The sequence below is a fragment of the Astyanax mexicanus genome, chromosome 21, assembly GCF_023375975.1.
Source record: "Astyanax mexicanus isolate ESR-SI-001 chromosome 21, AstMex3_surface, whole genome shotgun sequence".
Lineage (NCBI taxonomy): Eukaryota > Metazoa > Chordata > Actinopteri > Characiformes > Acestrorhamphidae > Astyanax > Astyanax mexicanus.
In genome coordinates this window covers 1,027,503-1,039,541 of record NC_064428.1, presented here as the reverse complement: position 1 = coordinate 1,039,541, position 12,039 = coordinate 1,027,503, and the positions used below count along the sequence as shown (strand labels likewise).

Sequence of the window (12,039 nt, the reverse complement as noted above, 5' to 3'; positions counted from 1 at the left end):
TGTGGTGTTGAACAGTGTGGTGTTGTTCAGCAGTGTAGTCTGTGTTAGAGCTTTAAAAGGCAGATAATAAGAGAGAGTGGCTCTCAGTTCAGCAGCGCTTCCCCGAAGGATTTAGTATTTAATTACGGTCATTAGTTTATACTAATTACAACACCTGACCCAAATAATCAACTAACAACTAACTAATCAACTAATCACTAACTACCTGCCCTCACTGAGGCGACAACCAACCAGAAACACCCATTTATTTCACTGCATAATAAAGAGGGTAAATGTTAAAGGTGTTACAGCTGCTTCTGGAGTATCACTGACCTGTTTTAGTGATTTTATGCTGTCTCACTCTCAGCTCTCCTCAGTTAGCGCAGTTAGTTGATTAGTTTGATCAGCTGTGTGTAAAAAGCTCCTAACTTACAGCCGGAGTTCTCTGGTGTTACGCCGAAAACAGTCCCCTGCTAATCTCTGCAGCGGCGCCAGGTCAGTTCACTCCACCGTAGCATTAGCTTAAAGTTAGCATTTTTCTCATTATGACTCTTAAACGATCTTGAAATTCAGAGGATCCAGTGATATTTAGGAGGTAAATGTACACAGAATAAAACATACAGAGATCTCAACAGATTTATTTACTACAGAATGTGACAGAGGCGGGTTTTTAAAAACCCCAATCATTTTTCTCATAGGGCAAGAACGCTTAGACAGGAAGCCGTACGAGCACTACAGAATGACGCACGACTTCAGTGGTCTATATGACGATAAATATCGTGGGGACGATAGAAAAGTGTTTATCTTGCTACTTACCTTCTATCGTCCCTATCGTTTCTACAGTAATTATATGGTGGTATACGGTATTACCGCCATATTTTAATTATTTCACTAGAACTATCACGCTGCTGCTGCTCCTTCTGTTCTATAGGTGTTACGTCTCATAGCGCTGGTTAAGCTTTATATTCTGTCTGTTAAGTTACTGCTTTGAGATTAGTACAACTTTATTGGTTCTTAAATTGTTGTTTTTGTTCATTTCTTTTGTTTTTTTTTTGTTATTTCTTCGTTTATTTACTTTTACGATTTTTTTTATATAACTAATTTATTTTTTACCTGTGTATTCACTATTTCATATTGCTATTTTAGAATTCGTTAGATTATATTTCTTTTAGCACATTTTATACGATGGCGCTTTAGGGCCATACAAAAAAAAATGAATGTCCGCGCAGCAGCGCAGGCTCTCCCCACACTGGAGGATTCTCGTGGCGGGGAAAATCTGAACACTGTATTATCTAACTAACAGAGGTGGTTCTTTAATTAGGCAAACCTAAGCATTTTCCTAGGGCCTCGACCAAATCTGTCCTTCATAGGGGCCCCCAAATCTGACCATCCCAGCTACAGTAAATACACCAAAAACAATGTTAATTTGTTACTTATGTAAAGTACAGAAAAAACATATTTCTCGTAAAAAACGCTCTAGACTGGCTCAGCTGAGCCCTGTAGCCCGTGGCTGGGCTGTAGCTCTGACACAGTAAAGACAGCGAGGCTTGTTCTGCTGCTGCTGCAGCTCTGACTAGTGGTTGGATGAGGAACTGCAGCTTCCTGTAAGCGAACAGTTTCACCAGTTTCAAGCAGGGGGTGAGTACTTTCCAAATATGTAAGAATCATTCCTGTAACATACTCACAGGTTGAGAGATTTTAGGTCAAATTAGCCAATTTTAGAATTGATTCCGCCTAAATTGGTTAGAATGGCAACCCCTGTAAAATCTTTAATTCTACAGACATATACACGTATGAAGTATTGCTGTAAAGCAGTAGGTGAGTACTTTCCAAATATGTAAGAATCATTCCTGTAACATACTCACAGGTTGAGATATTTAGGGTCAAAATGCCAAGTTGATATATGGGTGCTATAGGTTGAGAAGCTGGGAACAGCTTCTCAACCTGTAACATCCAGATATATGCACATATTTGGTATCTATGGAAAGCTTGTGATGAGTACATTCCAAATATGTAAGAATCATTCCTGTAACTTACTCACAGACTGAGATAATTTAGGTCAAATTAGCCAATTTTTGCCAGGTTCAGAATTGATTCCGCCTAAAATGGTTAGAATGGCAACCCTTGTAAAATCTGTAATCCTAAAGACATATGTACATATGAAGTATTGCTGTAAAGCAGGGGATGAGTGTGATGTTAAGCAGTGTGGTGTTGAGAAGTGGTTTTGAGCAGTGTGATGTTGAGCAGTGTGATGTTGAGCAGTGTGGTGTTGAGCAGTGTGGTGTTGAGCAGTGTGGTGTTGAACAGTGTGATGTTGAGCAGTGTGATGTTGAGCAGTGTGATGTTGAGCAGTGTGGTGTTGAGCAGTGTGGTGTTGAGCAGTGTGGTGTTGAGCAGTGTGATGTTGAGCAGTGTGGTGTTGAGCAGTGTGGTGTTGAGCAGTGTGGTGTTGAGCAGTGTGGTGATGAGCAGTGTGATGTTCAGCAGTGTGGTGTTGAGCAGTGTGGTGTTGAGCAGTGTGGTGTTGAGCAGTGTGGTGTTGAGCAGTGTGGTGTTGAACAGTGTGATGTTCAGCAGTGTGATGTTGAGCAGTGTGATGTTCAGCAGTGTGGTGTTGAGCAGTGTGGTGTTGAGCAGTGTGGTGTTGAGCAGTGTGGTGTTGAGCAGTGTGGTGTTGAGCAGTGTGATGTTCAGCAGTGTGGTGTTGAGCAGTGTGGTGTTGAGCAGTGTGGTGTTGAGCAGTGTGATGTTGAGCAGTGTGATGTTGAGCAGTGTGATGTTGAGCAGTGTGGTGTTGAGCAGTGTGATGTTCAGCAGTGTGATGTTGAGCAGTGTGATGTTCAGCAGTGTGGTGTTGAGCAGTGTGATGTTCAGCAGTGTGGTGTTGAGCAGTGTGATGTTGAGCAGTGTGATGTTGAGCAGTGTGATGTTGAGCAGTGTGATGTTGAACAGTGTGATGTTGAGCAGTGTGGTGTTGAGCAGTGTGGTGTTGAGCAGTGTGGTGTTGAGCGGTGTGGTGTTGAACGGTGTGATGTTGAGCGGTGTGATGTTGAGCGGTGTGGTGTTGAGCGGCGTGGTGTTGAGCGGTGTGGTGTTGAGCGGCGTGGTGTTGAGCGGTGTGGTGTTGAGCGGTGTGATGTTCAGCGGTGTGGTGTTGAGCGGTGTGGTGTTGAGCGGTGTGATGTTGAGCGGTGTGTTCAGCAGTGTGGTGTTGAGCGGTGTGGTGTTGAGCGGTGTGGTGTTGAGCGGTGTGGTGTTGAGCGGTGTGATGTTGAGCGGTGTGATGTTGAGCGGTGTGATGTTCAGCAGTGTGGTGTTGAGCAGTGTGGTGTTGAGCAGTGTGATGTTGAGCAGTGTGGTGTTGAACAGTGTGGTGTTGAGCAGTGTGGTGTTGAGCAGTGTGGTGTTGAACAGTGTTGTGTTGAGCAGTGTGGTGTTGAACAGTGTGGTGTTGAACAGTGTGATGTTGAGCAGTGTGATGTTGAGCAGTGTGATGTTGAGCAGTGTGATGTTCAGCAGTGTGGTGTTGAGCAGTGTGATGTTGAGCAGTGTGATGTTGAGCAGTGTGATGTTGAACAGTGTGGTGTTGAACAGTGTGGTGTTGAACAGTGTGGTGTTGAGCAGTGTGATGTTGAGCAGTGTGGTGTTGAGCAGTGTGGTGTTGAGCAGTGTGGTGTTGAGCAGTGTGATGTTCAGCAGTGTGATGTTGAGCAGTGTGGTGTTGAGCAGTGTGGTGTTGAGCAGTGTGGTGTTGAACAGTGTGATGTTGAACAGTGTGGTGTTGAGCAGTGTGGTGTTGAGCAGTGTGGTGTTGAGCAGTGTGGTGTTGAACAGTGTGATGTTGAGCAGTGTGGTGTTGAGCAGTGTGGTGTTGAGCAGTGTGGTGTTGAGCAGTGTGATGTTGAGCAGTGTGGTGTTGAGCAGTGTGGTGTTGAGCAGTGTGATGTTGAGCAGTGTGGTGTTGAGCAGTGTGGTGTTGAGCAGTGTGATGTTGAGCAGTGTAATATTGAGCAGTGTGATGTTGAGCAGTGTGGTGTTGAGCAGTGTGGTGTTGAGCAGTGTGGTGTTGAGCAGTGTGGTGTTCAGCAGTGTGGTGTTCAGCAGTGTGGTGTTCAGCAGTGTGATGTTGAGCAGTGTGGTGTTGAGCAGTGTGGTGTTGAGCAGTGTGGTGTTCAGCAGTGTGGTGTTCAGCAGTGTGATGTTGAGCAGTGTGGTGTTGAGCAGTGTGGTGTTCAGCAGTGTGGTGTTCAGCAGTGTAGTCTGTGTTAGAGCTTTAAAAGGCAGATAATAAGAGAGAGTGGCTCTCAGTTCAGCAGCGCTTCCCCGAAGGATTTAGTATTTAATTACGGTCATTAGTTTATACTAATTACAACACCTGACCCAAATAATGAACTAACAACTAACTAATCAACTAATCACTATCTACCTGCCCTCACTGAGGCGACAACCAACCAGAAACACCCATTTATTTCACTGCATAATAAAGAGGGTAAATGTTAAAGGTGTTACAGCTGCTTCTGGAGTATCACTGACCTGTTTTAGTGATTTTATGCTGTCTCACTCTCAGCTCTCCTCAGTTAGCGCAGTTAGTTGATTAGTTTGATCAGCTGTGTGTAAAAAGCTCCTAACTTACAGCCGGAGTTCTCTGGTGTTACGCCGAAAACAGTCCCCTGCTAATCTCTGCAGCAGCGCCAGGTCAGTTCACTCCACCGTAGCATTAGCTTAAAGTTAGCATTTTTCTCATTATGACTCTTAAACGATCTTGAAATTCAGAGGATCCAGTGATATTTAGGAGGTAAATGTACACAGAATAAAACATACAGAGATCTGAACAGATTTATTTACTACAGAATGTGACAGAGGCGGGTTTTTAAAAACCCCAATCATTTTTCTCATAGGGAAAGAACGCTTAGACAGGAAGCCGTACGAGCACTACAGAATGACGCACGACTTCAGTGGTCTATATGACGATAAATATCGTGGGGACGATAGAAAAGTGTTTATCTTGCTACTTACCTTCTATCGTCCCTATCGTTTCTACAGTAATTATATGGTGGTATACGGTATTACCGCCATATTTTAATTATTTCACTAGAACTATCACGCTGCTGCTGCTCCTTCTGTTCTATAGGTGTTACGTCTCATAGCGCTGGTTAAGCTTTATATTCTGTCTGTTAAGTTACTGCTTTGAGATTAGTACAACTTTATTGGTTCTTAAATTGTTGTTTTTGTTCATTTCTTTTGTGTTTTTTTGTTATTTCTTCGTTTATTTACTTTTACGGTTTTCTTTATATAACTAATTTATTTTTTACCTGTGTATTCACTATTTCATTTTGCTATTTTAGAATTCGTTAGATTATATTTCTTTTAGCACATTTTATACGATGGCGCTTTAGGGCCATACAAAAAAAAATGAATGTCCGCGCAGCAGCGCAGGCTCTCCCCACACTGGAGGATTCTCGTGGCGGGGAAAATCTGAACACTGTATTATCTAACTAACAGAGGTGGTTCTTTAATTAGGCAAACCTAAGCATTTTCCTAGGGCCTCGACCAAATCTGTCCTTCATAGGGGCCCCCAAATCTGACCATCCCAGCTACAGTAAATACACCAAAAACAATGTTAATTTGTTACTTATGTAAAGTACAGAAAAAACATATTTCTCGTAAAAAACGCTCTAGACTGGCTCAGCTGAGCCCTGTAGCCCGTGGCTGGGCTGTAGCTCTGACACAGTAAAGACAGCGAGGCTTGTTCTGCTGCTGCTGCAGCTCTGACTAGTGGTTGGATGAGGAACTGCAGCTTCCTGTAAGCGAACAGTTTCACCAGTTTCAAGCAGGGGGTGAGTACTTTCCAAATATGTAAGAATCATTCCTGTAACATACTCACAGGTTGAGAGATTTTAGGTCAAATTAGCCAATTTTAGAATTGATTCCGCCTAAATTGGTTAGAATGGCAACCCCTGTAAAATCTTTAATTCTACAGACATATACACGTATGAAGTATTGCTGTAAAGCAGTGGGTGAGTACTTTCCAAATATGTAAGAATCATTCCTGTAACATACTCACAGGTTGAGATATTTAGGGTCAAAATGCCAAGTTGATATATGGGTGCTATAGGTTGAGAAGCTGGGAACAGCTTCTCAACCTGTAACATCCAGATATATGCACATATTTGGTATCTATGGAAAGCTTGTGATGAGTACATTCCAAATATGTAAGAATCATTCCTGTAACTTACTCACAGACTGAGATAATTTAGGTCAAATTAGCCAATTTTTGCCAGGTTCAGAATTGATTCCGCCTAAAATGGTTAGAATGGCAACCCTTGTAAAATCTGTAATCCTAAAGACATATGTACATATGAAGTATTGCTGTAAAGCAGGGGATGAGTGTGATGTTAAGCAGTGTGGTGTTGAGAAGTGGTTTTGAGCAGTGTGATGTTGAGCGGTGTGGTGTTGAGCAGTGTGATGTTGAGCAGTGTGGTGTTGAGCAGTGTGGTGTTGAGCAGTGTGGTGTTGAGCAGTGTGATGTTGAGCAGTGTGGTGTTGAGCAGTGTGGTGTTGAGCAGTGTGATGTTGAGCAGTGTGGTGTTGAGCAGTGTGGTGTTGAGCAGTGTGGTGTTGAGCAGTGTGGTGATGAGCAGTGTGATGTTCAGCAGTGTGGTGTTGAGCAGTGTGGTGTTGAGCAGTGTGGTGTTGAGCAGTGTGGTGTTGAGCAGTGTGGTGTTGAGCAGTGTGGTGTTGAACAGTGTGATGTTCAGCAGTGTGATGTTGAGCAGTGTGATGTTGAGCAGTGTGGTGTTGAGCAGTGTGGTGTTGAGCAGTGTGGTGTTGAGCAGTGTGGTGTTGAGCAGTGTGGTGTTGAGCAGTGTGATGTTCAGCAGTGTGGTGTTGAGCAGTGTGATGTTCAGCAGTGTGGTGTTGAGCAGTGTGATGTTGAGCAGTGTGATGTTCAGCAGTGTGATGTTGAGCAGTGTGGTGTTGAGCAGTGTGATGTTCAGCAGTGTGATGTTCAGCGGTGTGGTGTTGAGCGGTGTGATGTTGAGCGGTGTGGTGTTGAGCAGTGTGGTGTTGAGCAGTGTGGTGTTGAACAGTGTGGTGTTGAGCAGTGTGGTGTTGAGCAGTGTGGTGTTGAGCGGTGTGGTGTTGAGCGGTGTGGTGTTGAACGGTGTGGTGTTGAACGGTGTGATGTTGAGCGGTGTGGTGTTGAGCGGCGTGGTGTTGAGCGGTGTGGTGTTGAGCGGTGTGGTGTTGAGCGGTGTGGTGTTGAGCGGTGTGGTGTTGAGCGGTGTGGTGTTGAGCGGTGTGATGTTGAGCGGTGTGATGTTCAGCGGTGTGGTGTTGAGCGGTGTGGTGTTGAACAGTGTGATGTTGAGCAGTGTGATGTTGAGCAGTGTGGTGTTGAGCAGTGTGGTGTTGAGCAGTGTGGTGTTGAACAGTGTGGTGTTGAACAGTGTGGTGTTGAGCAGTGTGGTGTTGAACAGTGTGATGTTGAGCAGTGTGATGTTGAGCAGTGTGATGTTGAGCAGTGTGGTGTTGAGCAGTGTGGTGTTGAGCAGTGTGGTGTTGAGCAGTGTGATGTTGAGCAGTGTGATGTTCAGCAGTGTGATGTTGAGCAGTGTGATGTTGAGCAGTGTGGTGTTGAGCAGTGTGGTGTTGAGCAGTGTGGTGTTGAGCAGTGTAATATTGAGCAGTGTGGTGTTCAGCAGTGTGGTGTTGAGCAGTGTGGTGTAGAGCAGTGTGGTGTTGAGCAGTGTAATATTGAGCAGTGTGATGTTGAGCAGTGTGGTGTTGAGCAGTGTGGTGTTGAGCAGTGTGGTGTTGAGCAGTGTGATGTTGAGCAGTGTGGTGTTGAGCAGTGTGATGTTGAGCAGTGTGATGTTGAGCAGTGTGGTGTTGAGCAGTGTGATGTTGAGCAGTGTGATGTTGAGCAGTGTGATGTTCAGCAGTGTGGTGTTGAGCAGTGTGGTGTTGAGCAGTGTGGTGTTGAGCAGTGTGATGTTCAGCAGTGTGATGTTCAGCAGTGTGGTGTTGAGCAGTGTGGTGTTGAGCAGTGTAATATTGAGCAGTGTGGTGTTGAGCAGTGTGGTGTTCAGCAGTGTGGTGTTGAGCAGTGTGGTGTTGAGCAGTGTGGTGTTGAGCAGTGTAATATTGAGCAGTGTGATGTTCAGCAGTGTGGTGTTGAGCAGTGTGATGTTGAGCAGTGTGGTGTTGAGCAGTGTGGTGTTGAGCAGTGTGGTGTTGAACAGTGTGGTGTTGAGCAGTGTAGTCTGTGTTAGAGCTTTAAAAGGCAGATAATAAGAGAGAGTGGCTCTCAGTTCAGCAGCGCTTCCCCGAAGGATTTAGTATTTAATTACGGTCATTAGTTTATACTAATTACAACACCTGACCCAAATAATCAACTAACAACTAACTAATCAACTAATCACTAACTACCTGCCCTCACTGAGGCGACAACCAACCAGAAACACCCATTTATTTCACTGCATAATAAAGAGGGTAAATGTTAAAGGTGTTACAGCTGCTTCTGGAGTATCACTGACCTGTTTTAGTGATTTTATGCTGTCTCACTCTCAGCTCTCCTCAGTTAGCGCAGTTAGTTGATTAGTTTGATCAGCTGTGTGTAAAAAGCTCCTAACTTACAGCCGGAGTTCTCTGGTGTTACGCCGAAAACAGTCCCCTGCTAATCTCTGCAGCAGCGCCAGGTCAGTTCACTCCACCGTAGCATTAGCTTAAAGTTAGCATTTTTCTCATTATGACTCTTAAACGATCTTGAAATTCAGAGGATCCAGTGATATTTAGGAGGTAAATGTACACAGAATAAAACATACAGAGATCTCAACAGATTTATTTACTACAGAATGTGACAGAGGCGGGTTTTTAAAAACCCCAATCATTTTTCTCATAGGGCAAGAACGCTTAGACAGGAAGCCGTACGAGCACTACAGAATGACGCACGACTTCAGTGGTCTACATGACGATAAATATCGTGGGGACGATAGAAAAGTGTTTATCTTGCTACTTACCTTCTATCGTCCCTATCGTTTCTACAGTAATTATATGGTGGTATACGGTATTACCGCCATATTTTAATTATTTCACTAGAACTATCACGCTGCTGCTGCTCCTTCTGTTCTATAGGTGTTACGTCTCATAGCGCTGGTTAAGCTTTATATTCTGTCTGTTAAGTTACTGCTTTGAGATTAGTACAACTTTATTGGTTCTTAAATTGTTGTTTTTGTTCATTTCTTTTGTTTTTTTTTGTTATTTCTTCGTTTATTTACTTTTACGTTTTTTTTTTATATAACTAATTTATTTTTTACCTGTGTATTCACTATTTCATTTTGCTATTTTAGAATTCGTTAGATTATATTTCTTTTAGCACATTTTATACGATGGCGCTTTAGGGCCATACAAAAAAAAATGAATGTCCGCGCAGCAGCGCAGGCTCTCCCCACACTGGAGGATTCTCGTGGCGGGGAAAATCTGAACACTGTATTATCTAACTAACAGAGGTGGTTCTTTAATTAGGCAAACCTAAGCATTTTCCTAGGGCCTCGACCAAATCTGTCCTTCATAGGGGCCCCCAAATCTGACCATCCCAGCTACAGTAAATACACCAAAAACAATGTTAATTTGTTACTTATGTAAAGTACAGAAAAAACATATTTCTATAAAAAAAACAACAGAAATATCAGTAGAATACCGAATTAATGTCTAAATACTAATTGTCCAAACACACATACCCCCCCCCCCCCCCCCGTTGCTTGCATTGAACTAGTCCATAATATGATGACGTAGCAATGTGCCACACAACGTGACTTCAAACCAAAACAGCAGGAACTGTACGCGACTAGAGTGAGAGCTGTCACAGTGAAAATGAAGCGGAGTTATGGAAGTGGTTCTGCTGAACGAAAGAAACGGACAGAGAGCAAAAGAATCGCAGATGCACGGCCAAAACTCACCTCCTCTTTTACACCTCCTGGACCGATCAGTGTTTTTGGGGAAGATTCCGATCGTCTTTCACCACGATCGTCCAATCGCCGATACCGAAATTGGGCGGGGCCAAATGCCACATTAATGCCACACAGGTGGCAGACAAACCTGATACAGATTCCCCTAATTACATCCACGCCTCAGAAAACACTGGTAATTTACACTGCTAGTAAGAGTGTTACTGACCAAAATAAACGCTTTTCAGGAGAGATATAAGTTCTGTGTAAATATTTATAAGACAAACAAAATCTGTTTTAATGACGTTAATAAACATCACTGTGACAGCGCTAGTCACAGTTTCACCGCAGTAAAGGACGAGGACGTGAATCACTTATCTAACCAGCCTGTACTGATTTCTGCTCCAATAACCCTTTCAATAACCTCCAATAGCCTTTAATAGTCCTCAGTAGCCTTCAACAGTCTAACCTTGCAGCCGTGGTGTGTTCTAAACTCCGTAGTTATAAACATCCTGAGGTTAGCAGCGCGCTAACTGACCTGTTTATAATGTAATCTGAGCAGTGACTCCGTGACGGCTGCTCTAAACTGCTGCTGTTAGCTGCTTGGACTGAAAGATGAACTGTAGAGAGCTGTATTATCCGGTTAGTGGGGTTAAAACCTTTATTTCATACACAGATAACTGTAAAAAACGCTCTAGACTGGCTCAGCTGAGCCCTGTAGCCCGTGGCTGGGCTGTAGCACTGACTCAGTAAAGACAGCGAGGCTTGTTCTGCTGCTGCTGCAGCTCTGACTAGTGGTTGGATGAGGAACTGCAGCTTCCTGTAAGCGAACAGTTTCACCAGTTTCATCCACACACAGCTCTGATAAACTGCTTAACCCTAAACTCCTGAATCAGAGCGGCTAAAATCAGAGGCTGATCGCCGATACCGTATTTTGGCTGAAAATCGGCCGATCTCTAGTTATTTGGTTTTTGTGTGTGTTTTAAGAATGAGGGCCCCTAGGGCCCCAAAATGGCTAGATCCGCCCCTGCTAACTAACACTACATAATAAGGTAACGCTTTATAATACAGCCCGCGTTTTAGAGGGTAAGTACCCTTTACTTACGGTGTAAGTTCTCTGTAAGTTCTGTAAGTTCTCTGTATGTACCCTTTACTTACGGTGTAAGTTCTCTGTATGTACCCTTTACTTACGGTGTAAGTTCTCTGTATGTACCCTTTACTTACGGTGTAAGTTCTCTGTATGTACCCTTTACTTACGGTGTAAGTTCTCTGTATGAACAGGGTACATTCAACATACTTACCTGGTCCTACAGGTACTTAACTGTAAGTATAAATAAAGAACACAGAAAGAACCAGGAACAAGAGAGTAACAACTGGGTAACTTTCTGACACTTACCTTGTACTTTACCAAAACATATGGTATAACGTTTCTGTATTTATCAGTTTATTCTAAATACTTATGGGGTTCTCCTAGTACTTAAATGTAGGTACAAATTAATTACCAGGAACAACAGTATAAAAATTGGATATGTCATTACCTGCACTTTCCCTAAACTTCTGGTGCAATATTATATATATTTATGTGTGTGTGTGTGTGTGTGTGTGTGTGTGTGTGTATGTGTTATTTAGACATTTTGTTCATGATAGTTAGAAAGGTTTCATTCCAGTCATACCCAAAGGACTTATTATTCTAATATATTTTATTAGTTTGAATAAGAAGATAATGCTGAGATTTCAAAGGAAATTTATTTGTTAATACACAGAAAACACAAGGTTTTATTTTAATGGATAATGGTGGATAGGTTTCCATCTTCAGTCCTTTTCTGCTCGACTCTTCTCACCGTTGTTGCCTTTGTCTTGCTCCTGGAGTCCTGGTGCACACCTTGTCCTGTAAAGCTGCTTTTTATAACCCCTGTTCTAAAAAGAACTTTAAACCCACACTTCACCGAGTTCTACTGTTCTTACTCTGAAAGTACTCAGAAACAACAGAGAGCGGGCTGTATTATGTAGTGTGCAGTGTTCCACAGTTCTTACTCTGTAAGTTCCCAGTAAGTACTTACATTACATTATTATGTAGTGTGCAGTGTTCTGCTGTTCTTACTCTAAATAC

At 43.2% G+C, this 12,039-nt stretch overlaps 1 protein-coding gene across 1 annotated transcript in view; it reads left to right on the top strand.

Moving 5' to 3' along the window:
• The window catches only part of LOC125785635 (uncharacterized), a 138,256-nt gene that overhangs the window by 16,732 nt on the left and 109,485 nt on the right, over nucleotides 1–12,039 (top strand). The window lies entirely within an intron of this gene.